We start from the raw sequence: 15940 nt of genomic DNA, 5'->3' as shown, positions 1-15940 counted from the left end.
CTCCCTCAATAGCAAAAATGTCCTTCCTCAAGTAAGGAGACCAAAACTGTACACAATACTCCAGGTGCGGCCTCACCAAGGCCCTGTACAACTGTAGTAACACCTCCCTGTCCCTGTACTCAAATCCTCTCGCTATGAAGGCCAACATGCCATTTGCTTTCTTAACCGCCTGCTGTACCTGCATGCCAACCTTCAATGACTGATGTACCATGACACCCAGGTCTCGTTGCACCTTCCCTTTTCCTAATCTGTCACCATTCAGATAATAGCCTGTCTCTCTGTTTTTACCACCAAAGTGGATAACCTCACATTTATCCACATTATACTTCATCTGCCATGCACTAGCCCACTCACCTAACCTATCCAAGTCACTCTGCAGCCTCATAGCATCCTCCTCGCAGCTCACACTGCCACCCAACTCAGTGTCATCCGCAAATTTGGAGATACTACATTTAATCCCTTCGTCTAAATCATTAATGTATAATGTAAACAGCTGGGGCCCCACACAGAACCTTGCGGTACCCCACTAGTCACTGCCTGCCATTCTGAAAAGTCCCCATTTACTCCTACTCTTTGCTTCCTGTCTGACAACCAGTTCTCAATCCACGTCAGCACACTACCCCCAATCCCATGTGCTTTAACTTTGCACATGAATCTCTTGTGTGGGACCTTGTCGAAAGCCTTCTGAAAGTCCAAATACACCACATCAACTGGTTCTCCCTTGTCCACTCTACTGGAAACATCCTCAAAAAATTCCAGAAGATTTGTCAAGCATGATCTCCCTTTCACAAATCCATGCTGACTTGGACCTATCATGTCACCTCTTTCCAAGTGCGCTGCTATGACATCCTTGATAATTGATTCCACCATTTTACCTACTACCGATGTCAGGCTGACCGGTCTATAATTCCCTGTTTTCTCTCTCCCTCCTTTTTTAAAAAGTGGGGTTACATTGGCTACCCTCCACTCCATAGGAACTGATCTAGATTCTATGGAATGTTGGAAAATGACTGTCAATGCATCCGCTATTTCCAAGGCCACCTCCTTAAGTACTCTGGGATGCAGTCCATCAGGCCCTTATCGGCCTTCAATCCCATCAATTTCCCCAACACAATTTCCCGACTATTAAGGATTTCCCTCAGTTCCTCCTCCTTATCGACCCATTACTAAAACATTGAATGAAGTCCTCAAACGGCTAGAGAAGCACAGAGTGTGAGTGTCTGCTCGTAAGTGTGAGTTATTTAAAAACTCAGTTGAGTACTTAGGGTACAGAGTAGACAAAGATGGTTTACATCCAACCATGGAAAAATTGGACGCAATTAGGAATGCACCCACTCCCAGGGTGTGGCAAAGGCTACATATTGATTTTGCTGAGTTAGAAGGACAACAATTGTTCATTGTGATTGATAGCCATTCGAAGTGGGTTGAAGTGTTTCCAATGTGGAAAATAACAACAAGTAAAACAGTGGACATTTTACGAAAATTATTTTCTTCATTTGGCTTCGCTGAAGAAATTGTTTCAGATAATGGACCACAATTTCGTTCAGAAGAATTTGCACAATTCACGAGCAAAAATGGTGTGAAACATACCAAGGTTCCACCATACCATCCTGCTTCGAATGGTGCAGCAGAGCACACTGTACAAATTGTAAAACGTGCCCTCATAAAACAAATGTTAGACCCAATCCAAGGAAATGACAGTTGTCATTGGATCACAAATTGGTTAATTTTTTGATTACATATTGAAATACTCCTCATACAACTACTGGTAGAACACCAGCAGAGTTGTTTCTCAAACGACAGCCATGAACCAGATTCTCGTTGTTAAAGCCAAATTTGGCACAGTCTGTAGAAAAGATACAATTAAGACAGAAAGAGAATCATGATAGAGGTAGAGTAAAAGAGAGAAGTGTGAAATTAAACCAGAAGGTGAGAGTGAAGAACCATCACCATAAATGGTTAAAGTGGTTACCAGGAAGAGTGGTGAAGATATGTGGTCCTCGCACATATTTGGTAAGGATGTTTGATAATGGACAGGTTAGGTTTGTTCATATTGATCATATTTTACCGACAGACATGGAAGGAGTTGAAGGTTGGAATGATTCAATTATTTCTGACTCATCAGATAGTTTTGATACACCAGTAGCAAATCCTAAATCCAATGTACTGGAAACAAATCCAGGAGAGAATCAGAATGAAAGTCTGAGTCCGAGTCAGGAAAACAAAGAGCCTGACGTTAGAGTGAGTTCAAATGAAAATCAAGGAAATTCCGTGAGGAAAACGTTCTTCAGGATGAGCCTCGAATGAGTGTGAAATCGACACCATGTTTGGAAGGTTCTGTTCGAGAAGGAAGGAATCCTCTTCGAAACAGAAAACAAGTGGTAAAGTTAAATTTGTAAATATGGAAAAAAGATTAAGTTTATATCCTGTGTTATGTATAAACATGAAAATTATGTATGATGTTTGTTATAATAACTTCTTCATTGAGGAGGGAGAAGTGTAATGTCTGTAAGCTTGTAATGTTTATAGCTCCACTCTGTGGATGTGGACGTATTGTGTACTGCAACTGCATAGTTAATAATAAACAGAACCAGGCAGATTTCCGGAGGCTTCCGAGAGAGTAGCCTAACATGTTGGAAGCTGTGTGTGCTTGTGCTCTGTGACTATATCACAGTGAGATAGCGGAAAAGGGAGAGAGGGGTAAAAAGATGTAAAATGGCAAAGGCAGATGGAGAGACAGTGAGGGAGCCTGTTGTTCCAGGGTTGGTCTCGGAGTTGTTTAATATTTATAATTAAAGCTCTTGTTAATTGACAGTGAATTTAAATACTGAGCTAATTTAGAAAAGGCCCCAGTGAGATTTGAACCCACAACCCCTGGTTTACAAGACTAGTGCTCTAACCCCTGAGCTATGGAGCCACCTGCCATGGGCTGTGGGTCATTCCCCAGTTAGTGCTGTGTGTTTGAAGAATGAGGAGGGGTCAGTGAAACGCTCAGATTGTGTCTCATCCCCCAGACTCCTGCCTCTGTCTCTTCAATATTCGCCTCTCAACATCGATATATCGGGTCTTTCACGTAGTAAAACATCCCAAGGCAACTCAGTCATACTCTGCCTCAATCTCTCTTTCTCTCTCTGTCTCTGTCTCTCTCTCTCTGTCTCTCTATCACTTTCTCTCTGTCGCTCACTGTGTCTCGAGCCGGAAGGGGTCAGAGAGGGGCAAGGGGAAAGTCAGAAGGGAAAGGAGAGAGAGAGAGGGAGGAGAGAGATTGAGGAGTGAGTGGAGAGAGAGGAGCGGAGAGTGGGGGAGTGGAGAAAGAGGGGGAAAGGGACAGGGAGAGGAAAGGAGCGAGTGAGAGGGGAAAGGGGAGAGAGAGAGAGAGAGGGAGATGGAGAGAGAGATGAGTGTGTCATTAGTTGGTATTACATCGATAGGTCACTAGGTGGGGCTCTATTAGAGGAAGAGAGAGGGAAGGGGAGAGTGAGGGGAAGGAGTGAGAGAGTGGGAAGGGGAGAGTGAGGGGAATGAGTGAGAGAGAGGGAAGGGGAGAGTAAGGGGAAGGAATGAGAGAGAGGGAAGGGGAGAGTGAGGAGAAGTAGTGAGAGAGAGGGAAGGGGAGAGTGAGGGGAAGGAGTGAGAGAGAGAGGAAAGGGGAGAGTGAGGGGAAGGAGTGAGAGAGAGGGAAGAGGAGAGTGAGGGGAAGGAGTGAGAGAGAGAGACGGGGAGAGTGAGAGGAAGGAGTGAGAGAGAGGGAAGTGGAGAGTGAGGGGAAGGAGTGAGAGAGAGACGGGGAAGAGGAGAGACAGAGGGAACACCAACAATAATGTATATTTATATAGCGCCTTTAACGTAGTGAAACGTCCCAAGGTGCTCCACAGGAGGATTATGGGATAAAAATTTGACACCGAGCCAGAAAAGTAGAAATTAGCGCAGGGGACGGAGGGAGGTTTTAAGGAATGTCTTGAAGGAGGAAAGAGAGGTCGAGAGGTTTAGGGAGGGAGTTCCAGAGCTTGGGGCCCAGGCAACAGAAGGCACGGCCACCGATGGTGGAGCGATTATAATCAGGCATGGTCAGGAGGGCAGAATTAGAGGAGTGCAGACATCTCGGGGGGTTGTGGGGCTGGAGGAGGTTACAGAGATAGGGAGGGGTGTCGGGGCTGGAGGAGGTTACAGAGAGAGGGAGGGGTGTTGGGGCTGGGAGAGGTTAGAGATAGGGAGGGGTGTAGGGGCTGGAGGAGATTACAGAGATAGGGAGGGGCGAGGGCCATGGAGGGATTTGTAAACAAGGATGAGAATTTTGAAATCGAGGCGTTGCTTAACCGGAAGCCAATATAGGTCACCGAGCACAGTGGGTGATGGGTGAGTGGGACTGGGTGTGAGTTAGGACACGGGGCAGGGAGCACAGGGGGTAATGGGTGAGCGGGACTCGGTGCGAGTTAGGACACGGGGCAGTGAGCACAGGGGGTGATGGGTGAGTGGGACTCGGTGCGAGTTAGGACACGGGGCAGTGAGCACAGGGGGTGATGGGTGAGTGGGACTGGGTGTGAGTTAGGACACGGGGCAGTGAGCACAGGGGGTGATGGGTGAGCGGGACTCGGTGCGAGTTAGGACACGGGGCAGTGAGCACAGGGGGTGATGGGTGAGCGGGACTCGGTGCGAGTTAGGACACAGAGCAGCCGAGTTTTGGATCACCCATAGTTTATATTGGGCAGAATGTCGAAAGAAGTGTGAGAGAGGGGGAAGGGGAGAGGATACAGAGTGTGGCAAGAGAGGAGAGGGAAATGAGTAAGAGACAGGGAAAAGGGAGAGAGTGTGTAAGAGACACAACAAGGAGGAGAGGGGAGCCTGTTGTTCCAGGGACAGTATTGGAGCTGTTTAACATTTATAATTAAATTCCTTGTTAATTGAGGGTGAATTTAAATACTGAGCTAATTTTGAGTGAGCCCTACTGAGATTTGAACCCACGACCGCTGGTTTATTAGACCAGTGCTCTAACCCCTGAGCTATGGAGCCACCTGCTATGGGAAAGACAGGGGAAGGAGCAGGAAAGAGAGGGAAAGGGAAAAGAGAGAGTGGAAGGAGTGAGAGAGAGGGGGAAGGGGAGAGAGTGGCGAAGGGGAGAGAGAGGGGAAGGGGAGAGAGAGGGAAAGGGGAGAGAGAGAGAGTGGAAGAAGTGAGAGAGAGTGGGAGGGGAAGGGGATAGGGAGACAGGGCGGAGGAGAGAGTGGAAGGGGAGAGAGTGGGGAAGGACTGAGAGAGTGGGGAGAAGGGGAGACTGGGAGGGGCAGGGGAGAGGGAGGGAGGAAGGGTAAAGAGATGTTAAGGGGAGAGAGGGGGAAGGAATGTGAGATATCTGGAGGGCAGAGAGGGGAAGGGGAGAGAGAGGGGGAGAACCTGAAAGGAAAGGGAAAGGAGGGAGACAGGAGGGAGGGAAAAGGGGGAAGTGAGTGAGGGAAGGGGAGAGAGAGGGGAAGGGGAGAGAAGGGGAAGGAGAGAGAGAGAGAGAGGAGAAGGGGAGTGCGAGGGGGAAGGGGAGTGTGAGGGGGAAGGGGCGAGAGAGGAGAAAATGGGGAGAAAAGAGAGAGGGAACGGGTGAGGGAGAGGGGAAAGGGGAAAGTGATGGAGGGGAATGGGAGAGAGGGGGATGAAGGGGATAGATAGCGAGGGAAGGGGCGAGGGAGAATGGAGGAAAGGGAGAGAGAGGGCGAAGGGGAGCGAAAGAGGTGGAAAGGGAGCGTGAAAAGAGAGTGAGGGAAGGGGAGAGATAGGGGAAGGAGTGAGAGAGAGAAGGAGTGAGTGAGGGAGATGGCTAGAGAGAGGGACGGGGAGAGTGAGGGGAAGGAGTGAGAGAGAGAAGGAGTGAGTGAGGGAGATGGCTAGAGAGAGGGACAGGGAGAGTGAGGGGAAGGAGTGAGAGAGAGGACGCTGCCTCAGGTAATCCAGCCGTGGGTCCCAGCCCCCTCCCAACAACAATAATGTATATTTATATAGCGCCTTTAACGTAGTGAAACGTCCCAAGGTGCTCCACAGGAGGATTATGGGATAAAAATTTGACACCGAGCCACAAAAGGAGATATTCGGGCAGGTGACAAGAGGTCGGTTTTAAGGAGCGTCTTGAAGGAGGAAAGAGAGGTAGAGGGAGGGAGTTCCAGAGCTTGGGGCCCAGGCAACAGAAGGCACGGCCACCGATGGTGGAGCGATTATAATCAGGGATGGTCAGGAGGGCAGAATTAGAGGAGTGCAGACATCTCGGGGGGTTGTGGGGCTGGAGGAGATTACAGAGATAGGGAGGGGTGTAGGGGCTGGAGGAGGTTACAGAGATAGGGAGGCGTGGAGGGGCTGGAGGAGATTACAAAGATAGGGAGGTGTGGAGGGGCTGGAGGAGTTTACAGAGATAGGGAGGCGTGGAGGGGCTGGAGGAGATTACAGAGATAAGGAGAGGTGTAGGGGCTGGAGGAGGTTACAGAGATAGGGAGGGGTGTAGGGGCTGGAGGAGGTTACAGAGATAGGGAGAGGTGTTAGGGCTGGAAGAGATTACAGAAAAATGGAGGGCCATGGGCCATGGAGGGATTTGATAACAAGGATGAGAATTTTGAAATCGAGGTGGTGCTTAACCGGGAGCCAATGTAGGTCAGCGAGCACAGGGGGTGATGGGTGAGTGGGACTCGGTGCGAGTTAGGACACGGGGCAGTGAGCACAGGGGGTGATGGGTGAGTGGAACTCGGTGCGAGTTAGGACACGGGGCAGTGAGCACAGGGGGTGATGGGTGAGTGGGATTCGGTGCGAGTTAGGACACGGGGGCAGCAAGCACGGTGGGGGTGATGGGTGAGCGGGACTCAGTGCGAGTTAGGACACGGGGGCAGTGAGCACAGCGGGTGATGGGTGAGTGGGACTTGGTGCGAGTTAGGACACGGGGCAGCGAGCACAGGGGGTGATGTGTGAGCGGGACTTGGTGCGAGTTAGGACACGGGGGCAGTGAGCACAGGGGGTGATGTGTGAGCGGGACTTGGTGTGAGTTAGGACACGGGGGCAGTGAGCACAGGGGGTGATGGGTGAGTGGGACTGGGTGCGAGTTATGACATGGGGCAGCGAGCACAGGGGGTGATGGGTGAGTGGGACTCAGTGCGAGTTAGGACACGGGGGCAGTGAGCACAGGGGGTGATGGGTGAGTGGGACTCGGTGCGAGTTAGGACATGGGGCAGCCGAGTTTTGGATCACCTCTAGTTTACGTCGGGTAGAATGTGGGAAGGAGTGAGAGAGAGAATCAGAGAATCATAAACATTTACAGCACGGGAGGAGGCCATTCGGCCCATCGTGTCCACACCGGCCGACCAAGAGCTACCCAGCCTAATCCCACTTTCCAGCTCTCGGTCCGTAGCCCTGTAGGATACGACACTTCAAGTGTACATCCAAGTACTTTTCAAATGTGGTGAGGGTTTCTGCCTCTACCACCCTTTCAGGCCGTGAGTTCCAGACCCCCACCACCCTCTGGGTGAAGACATTTCCCCTCAAATCCCCACTAAACCTCCCCCCAATTACTTTAAATCTGTGCCCCCTGGTTATTGAACTCTCTGCTAAGGGGAAATAGGTCCTTCCTATCCACTCTATCCAGGCCCCTCATAATTTTATACACCTCAATTAAATCTCCCCTCAGCCTCCTCTGTTCCCAGGAAAACAACTGCAGCCTATCCAATCTTTCCTCATGGCTAAAGTTTTCCAGTCCCGACAACATCCTGGTAAATCCCCTCTGCACCCTCTCCAGTGCAATCACATCCTTCCTGTAATGTGGTGACCAGAACTGCACGCAGTACTCCAGCTGTGGCCTAACAAGTGTTGTGTGCAGTTCGAGCGTAACCACAGGGCAGGGGTAAGGTGTGCATTTAATAAATTTGGTGAATTTACAGCGTGCCCTCCGAGGGTCAAACAGATGTGGCCGTGGGATTCATTATTTGTGGAAAATCCCAACTGGGTCATCTTGTGTCCATTGCCACATCTTGAGCCTAAAACCAGCGAAGGCAGGAACTGGGAAATGTCAGGATATCGCAGGAAGGATGTGATTGCACTGGAGAGGGTGCAGAGGAGATTTACCAGGATGTTGGCGGGACTGGAGAATTTTAGCGATGAGGAAAGATTGGATCGGCTGGGGTTGTTTTCTTTGGAACAGAGGAGGCTGAGGGGAGACCTCCATTCCTTCACCCAGAGGGTGGTGGGGGTCTGGAACTCACGGCCTGAAAGGGTGGTAGAGGCAGAAACCCTCACCACATTTAAAAGATACTTGGATGTGCACTTGAAGTGCCGTAAGCTACAGGGCTACGGACCGAGAGCTGGAAAGTGGGATCAGGCTGGGATCATATCATCATCATAGGCAGTCCCTCGGAATCGAGGAAGACTTGCTCCCACTCTAAACATGAGTCCTGAGGTGACTGAACAGTCCCAATACGAGAACCACAGTCCCTGTCACAGGTGGGACAGATAGACGTTGAGGGAAGGGGAGGGTGGGACTGGTTTGCCGCACGCTCCTTCCGCTGCCTGCGCTTGGTTTCTGCACGCTCTCGGCGACGAGACTCGAGGTGCTCAGCGCCCTCCCGGATGCACTTCCTCCACTCCGGGCGGACTGGTCTTTGGCCTGGGACTCCCAGGTGTCGGTGGGGATGTTGCACTTTATCAGGGAGGCTTTGAGAGTGTTCCCTCTGCCCACCTTTGGCTCGCTTGCCGTGAAGGTGTTCCGAGTAGAGCGCTTGCTTTGGGGAGTCTCGTGACTGGGACATGCGGACTATGTGGCCCTGCCCAGCAGATAGCTCTTGGTCGGCTGGTGCGGACACGATGGGCCGAAATGGTCTCCTTCCGTGCTGTAAGTTTCTATGAGTCGATGATATATCGGTGTCTCTGAGACTGGATGTGGAAAAGGTGGGATACAGACTGGGGGTGGGAAGTGAAAGTACTGTGGGCAGATTGTAAAGTGCGGAGTGAGTCGTTCCTGTTGATGGTGTCGGCCTGTCGCCGATTGACGGTCAATTCAGTAACAGAAGCCAAAATTGAGTAGACCCCAGTGAGATTTGAACCCACGACCCCTGGTTTACGAGACCAGTGCTCTAACCCCTGAGCTATGGAGCCACCTGCCCTGGGCTGTGGGTCATTCCCCAGTTAGTGCTGTGTGTTTGAAGAATGAGGAGGGGTCAGTGAAACGCTCAGATTGTGTCTCATCCCCCAGACTCCTGCCTCCGTCTCTTCAATATTCGCCTCTCAACATCGATATATCGGGTCTTTCACGTAGTAAAACATCCCAAGGCAACTCAGTCACACTCTGGCTCTGTCTCTTTCTTTCTGTCTCTCACCTTCTCACTCGGTCCCTCGAGGGGGGAGGGTGTAGCGGGGGAAGGGGAGAGAGAGGGAGAAGGGAAGAGAGGGGGGGGATTGGAGAGATGGGGAGGGGGAGAGTCTGATGGGAAAGTGGAGAGCGAGAGCGAAGGAATGAAAGGGAGGATGGAGGGGAGTGGAGACTGTGGAGGGGAGGGAGAAGGAGAGGGAGGAGAGAGAGAGGAGGGGAGAAAATGAAAAGGGAGAGGGGAAGGAGTGAGCGAGAGGGGAAGGGGAGAGAGAGAGGGGGAAGGGGAGAGCAAGAGGGGGAGGGGAAAGAGTGGGAAGGGGAAAGAGACGGGGAAGGGGAGAGCAAGAGAGGGGAGGGGAAAGAGTAGGAAGGGGAGAGAGAGGGGGGGGAAGGTGAAAGAGATGTTAAGAGGAGTGATGGGGAAGGAGTGAGAGAGAGAGGGGAAGGAGTGAGAGAGCGAGGAAGGGGATAGAGAAAGGGGAAGGGGAGAGAGGGAGAAGGGGAGAATCTGAAAGGAAAGGGAAAGGAGAGAGAGAGAGGAGGGAGGGGAGGAAAGGGAGCGGAGAAGGAGGAGGGAGAGGGAGAGTGGAAAGGCAGAGTCGGAAGGGGAGAGAGTGGGACGGGAAGAGGGTGAGGCGAGGGAGGGGAAAGGGGGAGAGGGGAATGAGTGAGAGACGGGGAAAGCGAGATAGCGGGAAAGTGAGAGAGGAATAAAAAGATGTGGAACGGGTCGTGATTGTTGTGTACACATGTAAACGTCACCAATATGTAAGACTTGCCACTAGGGGGCACACCTGTGGGAGACCCAATGGTCACCTGTACACCCTGGGACAAGCAGGTATATAAGGTGACTCACCATACTGCTTCCCCACCCTGGAGTCTGAATAAAGAGCACAAGGTCACCACAGTTTGAGCTTGCAATACAGTCCTGTGGATTTATTCTGAACATCACTCACTGGCGACGAGTAACGGATCACCAACCTTCACACGGTAATGGCTGCCGTTGGTCTTGTTGAGGGATTTGTTGAGGGTGATGATTTGGGAAGCCTTCGTTGAGCGTCCCGACCGGTACTACGTCGCCAATGAACAGGACGAGGCTGAGAGAGGGCGATCAAGACCAGGGCGATTCTCCTCACCGTATGTGGGTCTCCGATATACGGCCTGCTCAAAAACCTGCTGGCACCGGTCAAACCAGAGGAGAAGACTTACACAGAGCTGTGTGTGCTGGTGTGGGAACGCCTCAAGCCGAAGGAGAGCACCTTAAAGGCCAGGTATCACTTTTACACCCACCGGCGCTCCCAGGGCCAGAAGATTCCTTGCGGGGCAGTACGGTTTTTGCGGGATCTTTGCGGGAAATGTTGCCGAACGGTTTCGTGCTCGGAATCGGTCACGAGGTCATCCTTCGCAAGCTGCTGTCTGCCGGATCCCGGGATAAACGGGTCCTTTTCGGAATGGGAGGCAGTGACTAGTGGAGTGCCGCAGGGCTCAGTGCTGGGACCCCAGCTATTTACAATATACATCAATGATTTAGATGCAGGAATTGAATGTAATATCTCCAAGTTTGCAGATGACACTAAACTGGGTGGCGGTGTGAGCTGTGAGGGGGACGCTAAGAGGCTGCAGGGTGACTTGGACAGGTTAGGTGAGTGGGCAAATGCATGGCAGATGCAGTATAATGTGGATAAATGTGAGGTTATCCACTTTGGAGGCAAAAACAGGAAGGCAGAATATTATCTGAATGGTGATAGATCAGGAAAAGGGGAGGTGCAACGAGACCTGGGTGTCATGGTACATCAGACATTGAAAGTTGGCATGCAGGTACAGCAGGCGGTGAAGAAGGCAAATGGTATGTTGGCCTTCATAGCGAGGGGATTTGAGTATAGGAGCAGGGAGGTCTTACTGCAGTTGTACAGGGCCTTGGTGAGGCCTCACCTGGAATATTGTGTTCAGTTTTGGTCTCCTAATCTGAGGAAGGACGTTCTTGCTATTGAGGGAGTGCAGCGAAGGTTCACCAGACTGATTCCCGGGATGGCAGGACTGACATATGAGGAGAGACTGGATAAACTGGACCATTATATTCACTGGAGTTTAGAAGGATGAAAGGGAATCTCATAGAAACGTATAAGATTCTGACGGGACGGGACAGGTTAGATGCGGGAAGAATGTTCCCGATGTTGGGGAAGTCCAGAACCAGGGGACACAGTCTAAGGATAAGGGGTAGGCCATTTAGGACCGAGATGATGAGAAACTTCTTCACTCAGAGAGTTGTTAACCTGTGGAATTCCCTGCCGCAGAGAGTTGTTGAGGCCAGTTCATTGGATATATTCAAGAGGGAGTTAGTTATGGCCCTTAAGGCTAAAGGGATCAAGGGGTATGGAGAGAAAGCAGGAAAGGGGTACTGAGGTGAATGTTCAGCCATGATCTTATTGAATGGTGGTGCAGGCTCGAAGGGCCGAATGGCCTACTCCTGCACCTATTTTCTCTGTTTCTATGTTTCTATCTGACAAGGCCATCACGACAGCCCAGGCCTTCATATCCACGAGCGATAACACGAAACAGATTCGAAGCTCACCGGCAAGTACTGTGCATAAAATAATGTATTCAGCAGGCAGAACGGCACAGGACAGGGCCCACATGACCGCAGAGGCCAGACCTAGGCCTCGAGTGACTCAGAGTCCGCCGTGGGCCGTGAATGCGTATCCATTAGCACCATGTTGGCCCTGCTGGGGTCAGCCATCGAGCCCATCAATGTCGATTCAAGCCCTGTGTGTGCAAGGGCCGTGGAACAATGGGGCACCTCCAGCGAATGTGCAAACGGTCTGTGACTCACCACGTGGCAGAGTCAGGAGAGGACCATCGATCCAGCGAGGGTCACGCTGAACGAGCAGGAGAGGCAACTCAACCTGAGGCTGAAGGGGAAGTACATGGGGTACACACCTTCACCACCAAAAGCCCTCCGATAATGTGAAAAGTTGGACCTAACGGTACTCCAGTCTCCATGGAACTAGACACGGGGGCGAGTCAATCAATAATGAGCCAGAAGGCATTCGAGAGGCTGTGGGGGGGGGCGACAGAGCACAATGACCCAAGCTGATCCCGATTCAGGCAAAGCTGGGCACCTACACCAAGGAACTGAGACCAGTTATTGGTAGTGCGGGCATAAGGGTATCCCATGAGGGAGCGGTGCGCGATTTACCTCTGTGGATTGTTTCAGGTGATGGGCCAATGCTGCTTGGTAGAAGGTGGATGGGGAAGATTCGATGGAACTGGGAAGACCTCTGTGTACCTTCTCTGGCGAACAACCTCTCCCCTTGCTCAAAGGCTGAGCAAGCCCCCCACCTTCAGCTGAACCAGGCGTCGAAGTGCAGATCCATTTGCAGACCCCCGAGGCACAGGCCGCTCATCGCGACCACCAGGAGGCGAAGATCAACCGAGCAGCGGTTACAGACGGAGGGTACCCAGCACCCGAAGCCGACGACCTCTTGGCGGCGACGGAAGAGGCTCCAGGTCGACCAAGCGGAGTGGGGCTCCGGCCGAAACCATCCGAATGTGTCTTCCCGACGCCAGAGGCGGGAATCCCTGGGGAGGAAGATGGCGGCAGTCGAGAGAAGCGTCCAGACCACGGGTCGAGAGAAACGTCCAGACCACGGGATGTGGCCGCAACGGAACAGAGGCATGTGTTGGCCAGCGAGGAAGGCCACTGGGTTTGGGGCAAAGGTAAAGGGGGGGGGCCGCTGAGAAGGCCAGGAACCCACTATGTTCCAATAAGTTGTTTGCACTGTGGAACCCATGTGAGCGTTCTTTCGCGGCCAATGGTGTACTATCATATGGGGTCGGGGGTACGTTAAAACAAGCCAAAGTAGCGGGCAAACAACAACCGGTCGTATATGTATCTGACAAAGTACTTGTCGCAAGTGATGTGTTACCACATTACCGCCTGCTCACGGCGAACCGCCAGACGGGAGTGTTGCAGCTCATCCGTCGCAAAGACGTAATGCTCATCCCATCAGATTGCCCCCCCCCCTGTGGGGCAAACCCTGCAACGTGTTACAAAGAAAGGCAGGGAGGCTACACACAGTCGGTGGTGCGGGAACCTCCGTACTACGTCCCAGGATCCACGGGGGACCACACGGCCTCCCGCTACCACTGAAAGTCTCAGGGCCGTATCGGCCCATCCTGGGCTCTCCAGGCCTTAGGGTCAGCGACAATAGTCCGCAGCGGGCAGCCCAGATCACCAAGCCGAGCTCCACACGTGTCGCGGTAGACTCCCTACAGACCCCGGCTGTCCCGGGTTGCTACGCAGTCACCGGACAGAGTCGCTCAGGACCGAGCCTTCCGTCTGCTATCAGCAGAGAATGCACCATGATCGTACGGCCCCCCTCCACACCACATCAGAATAAGTGACGTGGACAATATTCAGGGCCCCCAGATGGGGCCGAGAGCACTGTGTGAGACAAAGAGGGGAATGGAGTGTGTGAGTGTGTGTGATGAAAATGGAGTGTTTGGTTGTGAAACCATGTACTGAGCAAACGCAGAAAGCGTTTGGACCAGACCAGACTGCAAACTATCGATAAGCAGGCCACCATTGTGAAAGGACCTGGCCACGTCTGTCCCATCACACCAGGCACTCGGCCGGGCAGCAACGTTCCGACCAACTCACCCAGGCCAGGAATTCAAATCAGGTGATCGACCCGGGGACACAGGGCGTCATATCGCCTCAACTTGCAAATAACTGGTACATAAGCCTTTGGAGGGGGCGGGGGGGGGAGTGATGTTATGTATGCACCTAAACCTCACCAATATGTCAGACTTGCCACTAGGGGGCACACCTGTGGGAGGCCTAAGGGTCACTTGTGCACCCTGGGACAAGCAGGTACATAAGGTGATCCACCATGCTGCTTCCCCACTCTGGGGTCTCAATAAAGAGACCAAGGTCACAATAGTTTCAGCTTACGATACGGTCCCGTGGATTTATTCTGAACATAACAGTGATGGGGAGGGCAGAGAAAAATGCTGTACCTGCATGCCAACTTTCAATGACTGATGTACCATGACACCCAGGTCTCGTTGCACCTCCTCTTTTCCTAATCTGCCGCCATTCAGATAATATTCGCCTTCATGTTTTTGCCACCAAAGTAGATAACCTCACATTTACCCACATTATACTGCATCTGCCATGCATTTGCCCACTCACCTAACCTGTCCAAGTCACCCTACACACTTTTAGTGTCCTCCCCACAGCTCACACTGCCACCCAGTTGGAGATATTACACTCAATTCCCTCATCCAAATCATTAATGTATATTGTAAATAGCTGGGGTCCCAGCACTGAGCCCTGCGGCACCCCACTAGTCACTGCCTGCCATTCTGAAAACGACCCGTTTATCCCGATTCTTTGCTTCCTGTCTGCCAACCAGTTCTCTATCCACGTCAGTACATTACCCCCAATAACATGTGCTTTAATTTTGCACACTAATCTCTTGTGTGGAACATTGTCAAAAGCCTTTTGAAAGTCCAAATACACCACATCCACTGGTTCTCCCTTGTCCACTCTACGAGTTACATCCTCAAAAAATTCGAGAAGATTTGTCTGGCATGATTTCCCTTTCATAAACCCATGCTGACTTGGATCGATCCTGTCACTGCTTTCCAAATGTGCTGCTTTTTCATGTTTAATAATTGATTCCATCATTTTCCCCACTACCGATGTCAGGCTAACCGGTCTATAATTACCCGCTTTCTCTCTCCCTCCTTTTTTAAACAGCGGCATAACATTAGTTACCCTCCAGTCCATAGGAACTGATCCAGAGTCGATAGACTGTTGGAAAATGATCACCAATGCATCCACTATTTTGAGGGCCACTTCCTTAAGTACTCTGGGATGCAGGCTATCAGGCCCTGGGGATTTATCAGCCTTCAATCCCATCAATTTCCCGAACACAAGTTCCCACCTAATACGGATATCCTTCAGTTCCCCCTTCTCACTGGCCCCCCCCCTGCCCCAGTCCCCTAGTACTTCCAGAAACTTATTTGTGTCTTCCTTCGTGAAGACAGAACCAAAGTATTTGTTTAACTGGTCCGCCATTTCTTTGTTCCCCATTATAAATTCACCTGAATCTGACTGCAAGAGATTGATGTTTGTCATCACTACTCTTTTTTGAAGCTTTTATGTTGCCTGCAAGCTTCCTCTCATACTCTATTTTCCCCCCTCCTGGTTGAACCCTTTGTCCTCCTCTGCTGTATTACAAAATTCTCCCAGTCCTCAGGTTTGCTGCTTTTTCTGGCCAATTTATATGCCTCTTCCTTGGATTTAACACTATCCTTCATTTTCCCTTGTGAGCCACATTCCCCAGTTTATTTTTGCTCCAGACAGGGATGTGTAATTGTTGGAGTTCATCCATGTGATCTTTAAATGTTTGCCATTGTCAATCCAACATCAACCCTTGAAGGATCACTGGCCAGTCTATTCACATCTCACACCATCAAAGTTATCTTTCCTGAACTTCAAGGCCCTCATCTCTGAATTAACTCTGTCACTCTCCATCTAAATAAAGTATTTGACCCATATTTACAATACAAGCCCTTGCTAATTTAAATACTGAGTTAATTTTGAGT

General features: G+C 51.3%; 2 non-coding genes across 2 annotated transcripts; both read right to left on the bottom strand.

Moving 5' to 3' along the window:
- Nucleotides 1–2844: 2844 nt before the first annotated feature.
- Nucleotides 2845–2917, bottom strand: trnat-ugu (transfer RNA threonine (anticodon UGU)). Its single transcript has one exon. It is a non-coding gene; the product is annotated as a tRNA-Thr (tRNA).
- Nucleotides 2918–9038: 6121 nt separating this feature from the next.
- trnat-cgu (transfer RNA threonine (anticodon CGU)) lies at nt 9039–9111 on the bottom strand. Its single transcript has one exon. It is a non-coding gene; the product is annotated as a tRNA-Thr (tRNA).
- Between the last annotated feature and the right edge of the window lie 6829 nt (nt 9112–15940).

Source organism: Pristiophorus japonicus, unplaced genomic scaffold, assembly GCF_044704955.1.
Source record: "Pristiophorus japonicus isolate sPriJap1 unplaced genomic scaffold, sPriJap1.hap1 HAP1_SCAFFOLD_750, whole genome shotgun sequence".
In the NCBI taxonomy this organism is placed as follows: Eukaryota; Metazoa; Chordata; class Chondrichthyes; family Pristiophoridae; genus Pristiophorus; species Pristiophorus japonicus.
Note: the sequence above shows the minus strand (reverse complement) of the source record. Positions and strands in the feature narration are given on the sequence as shown.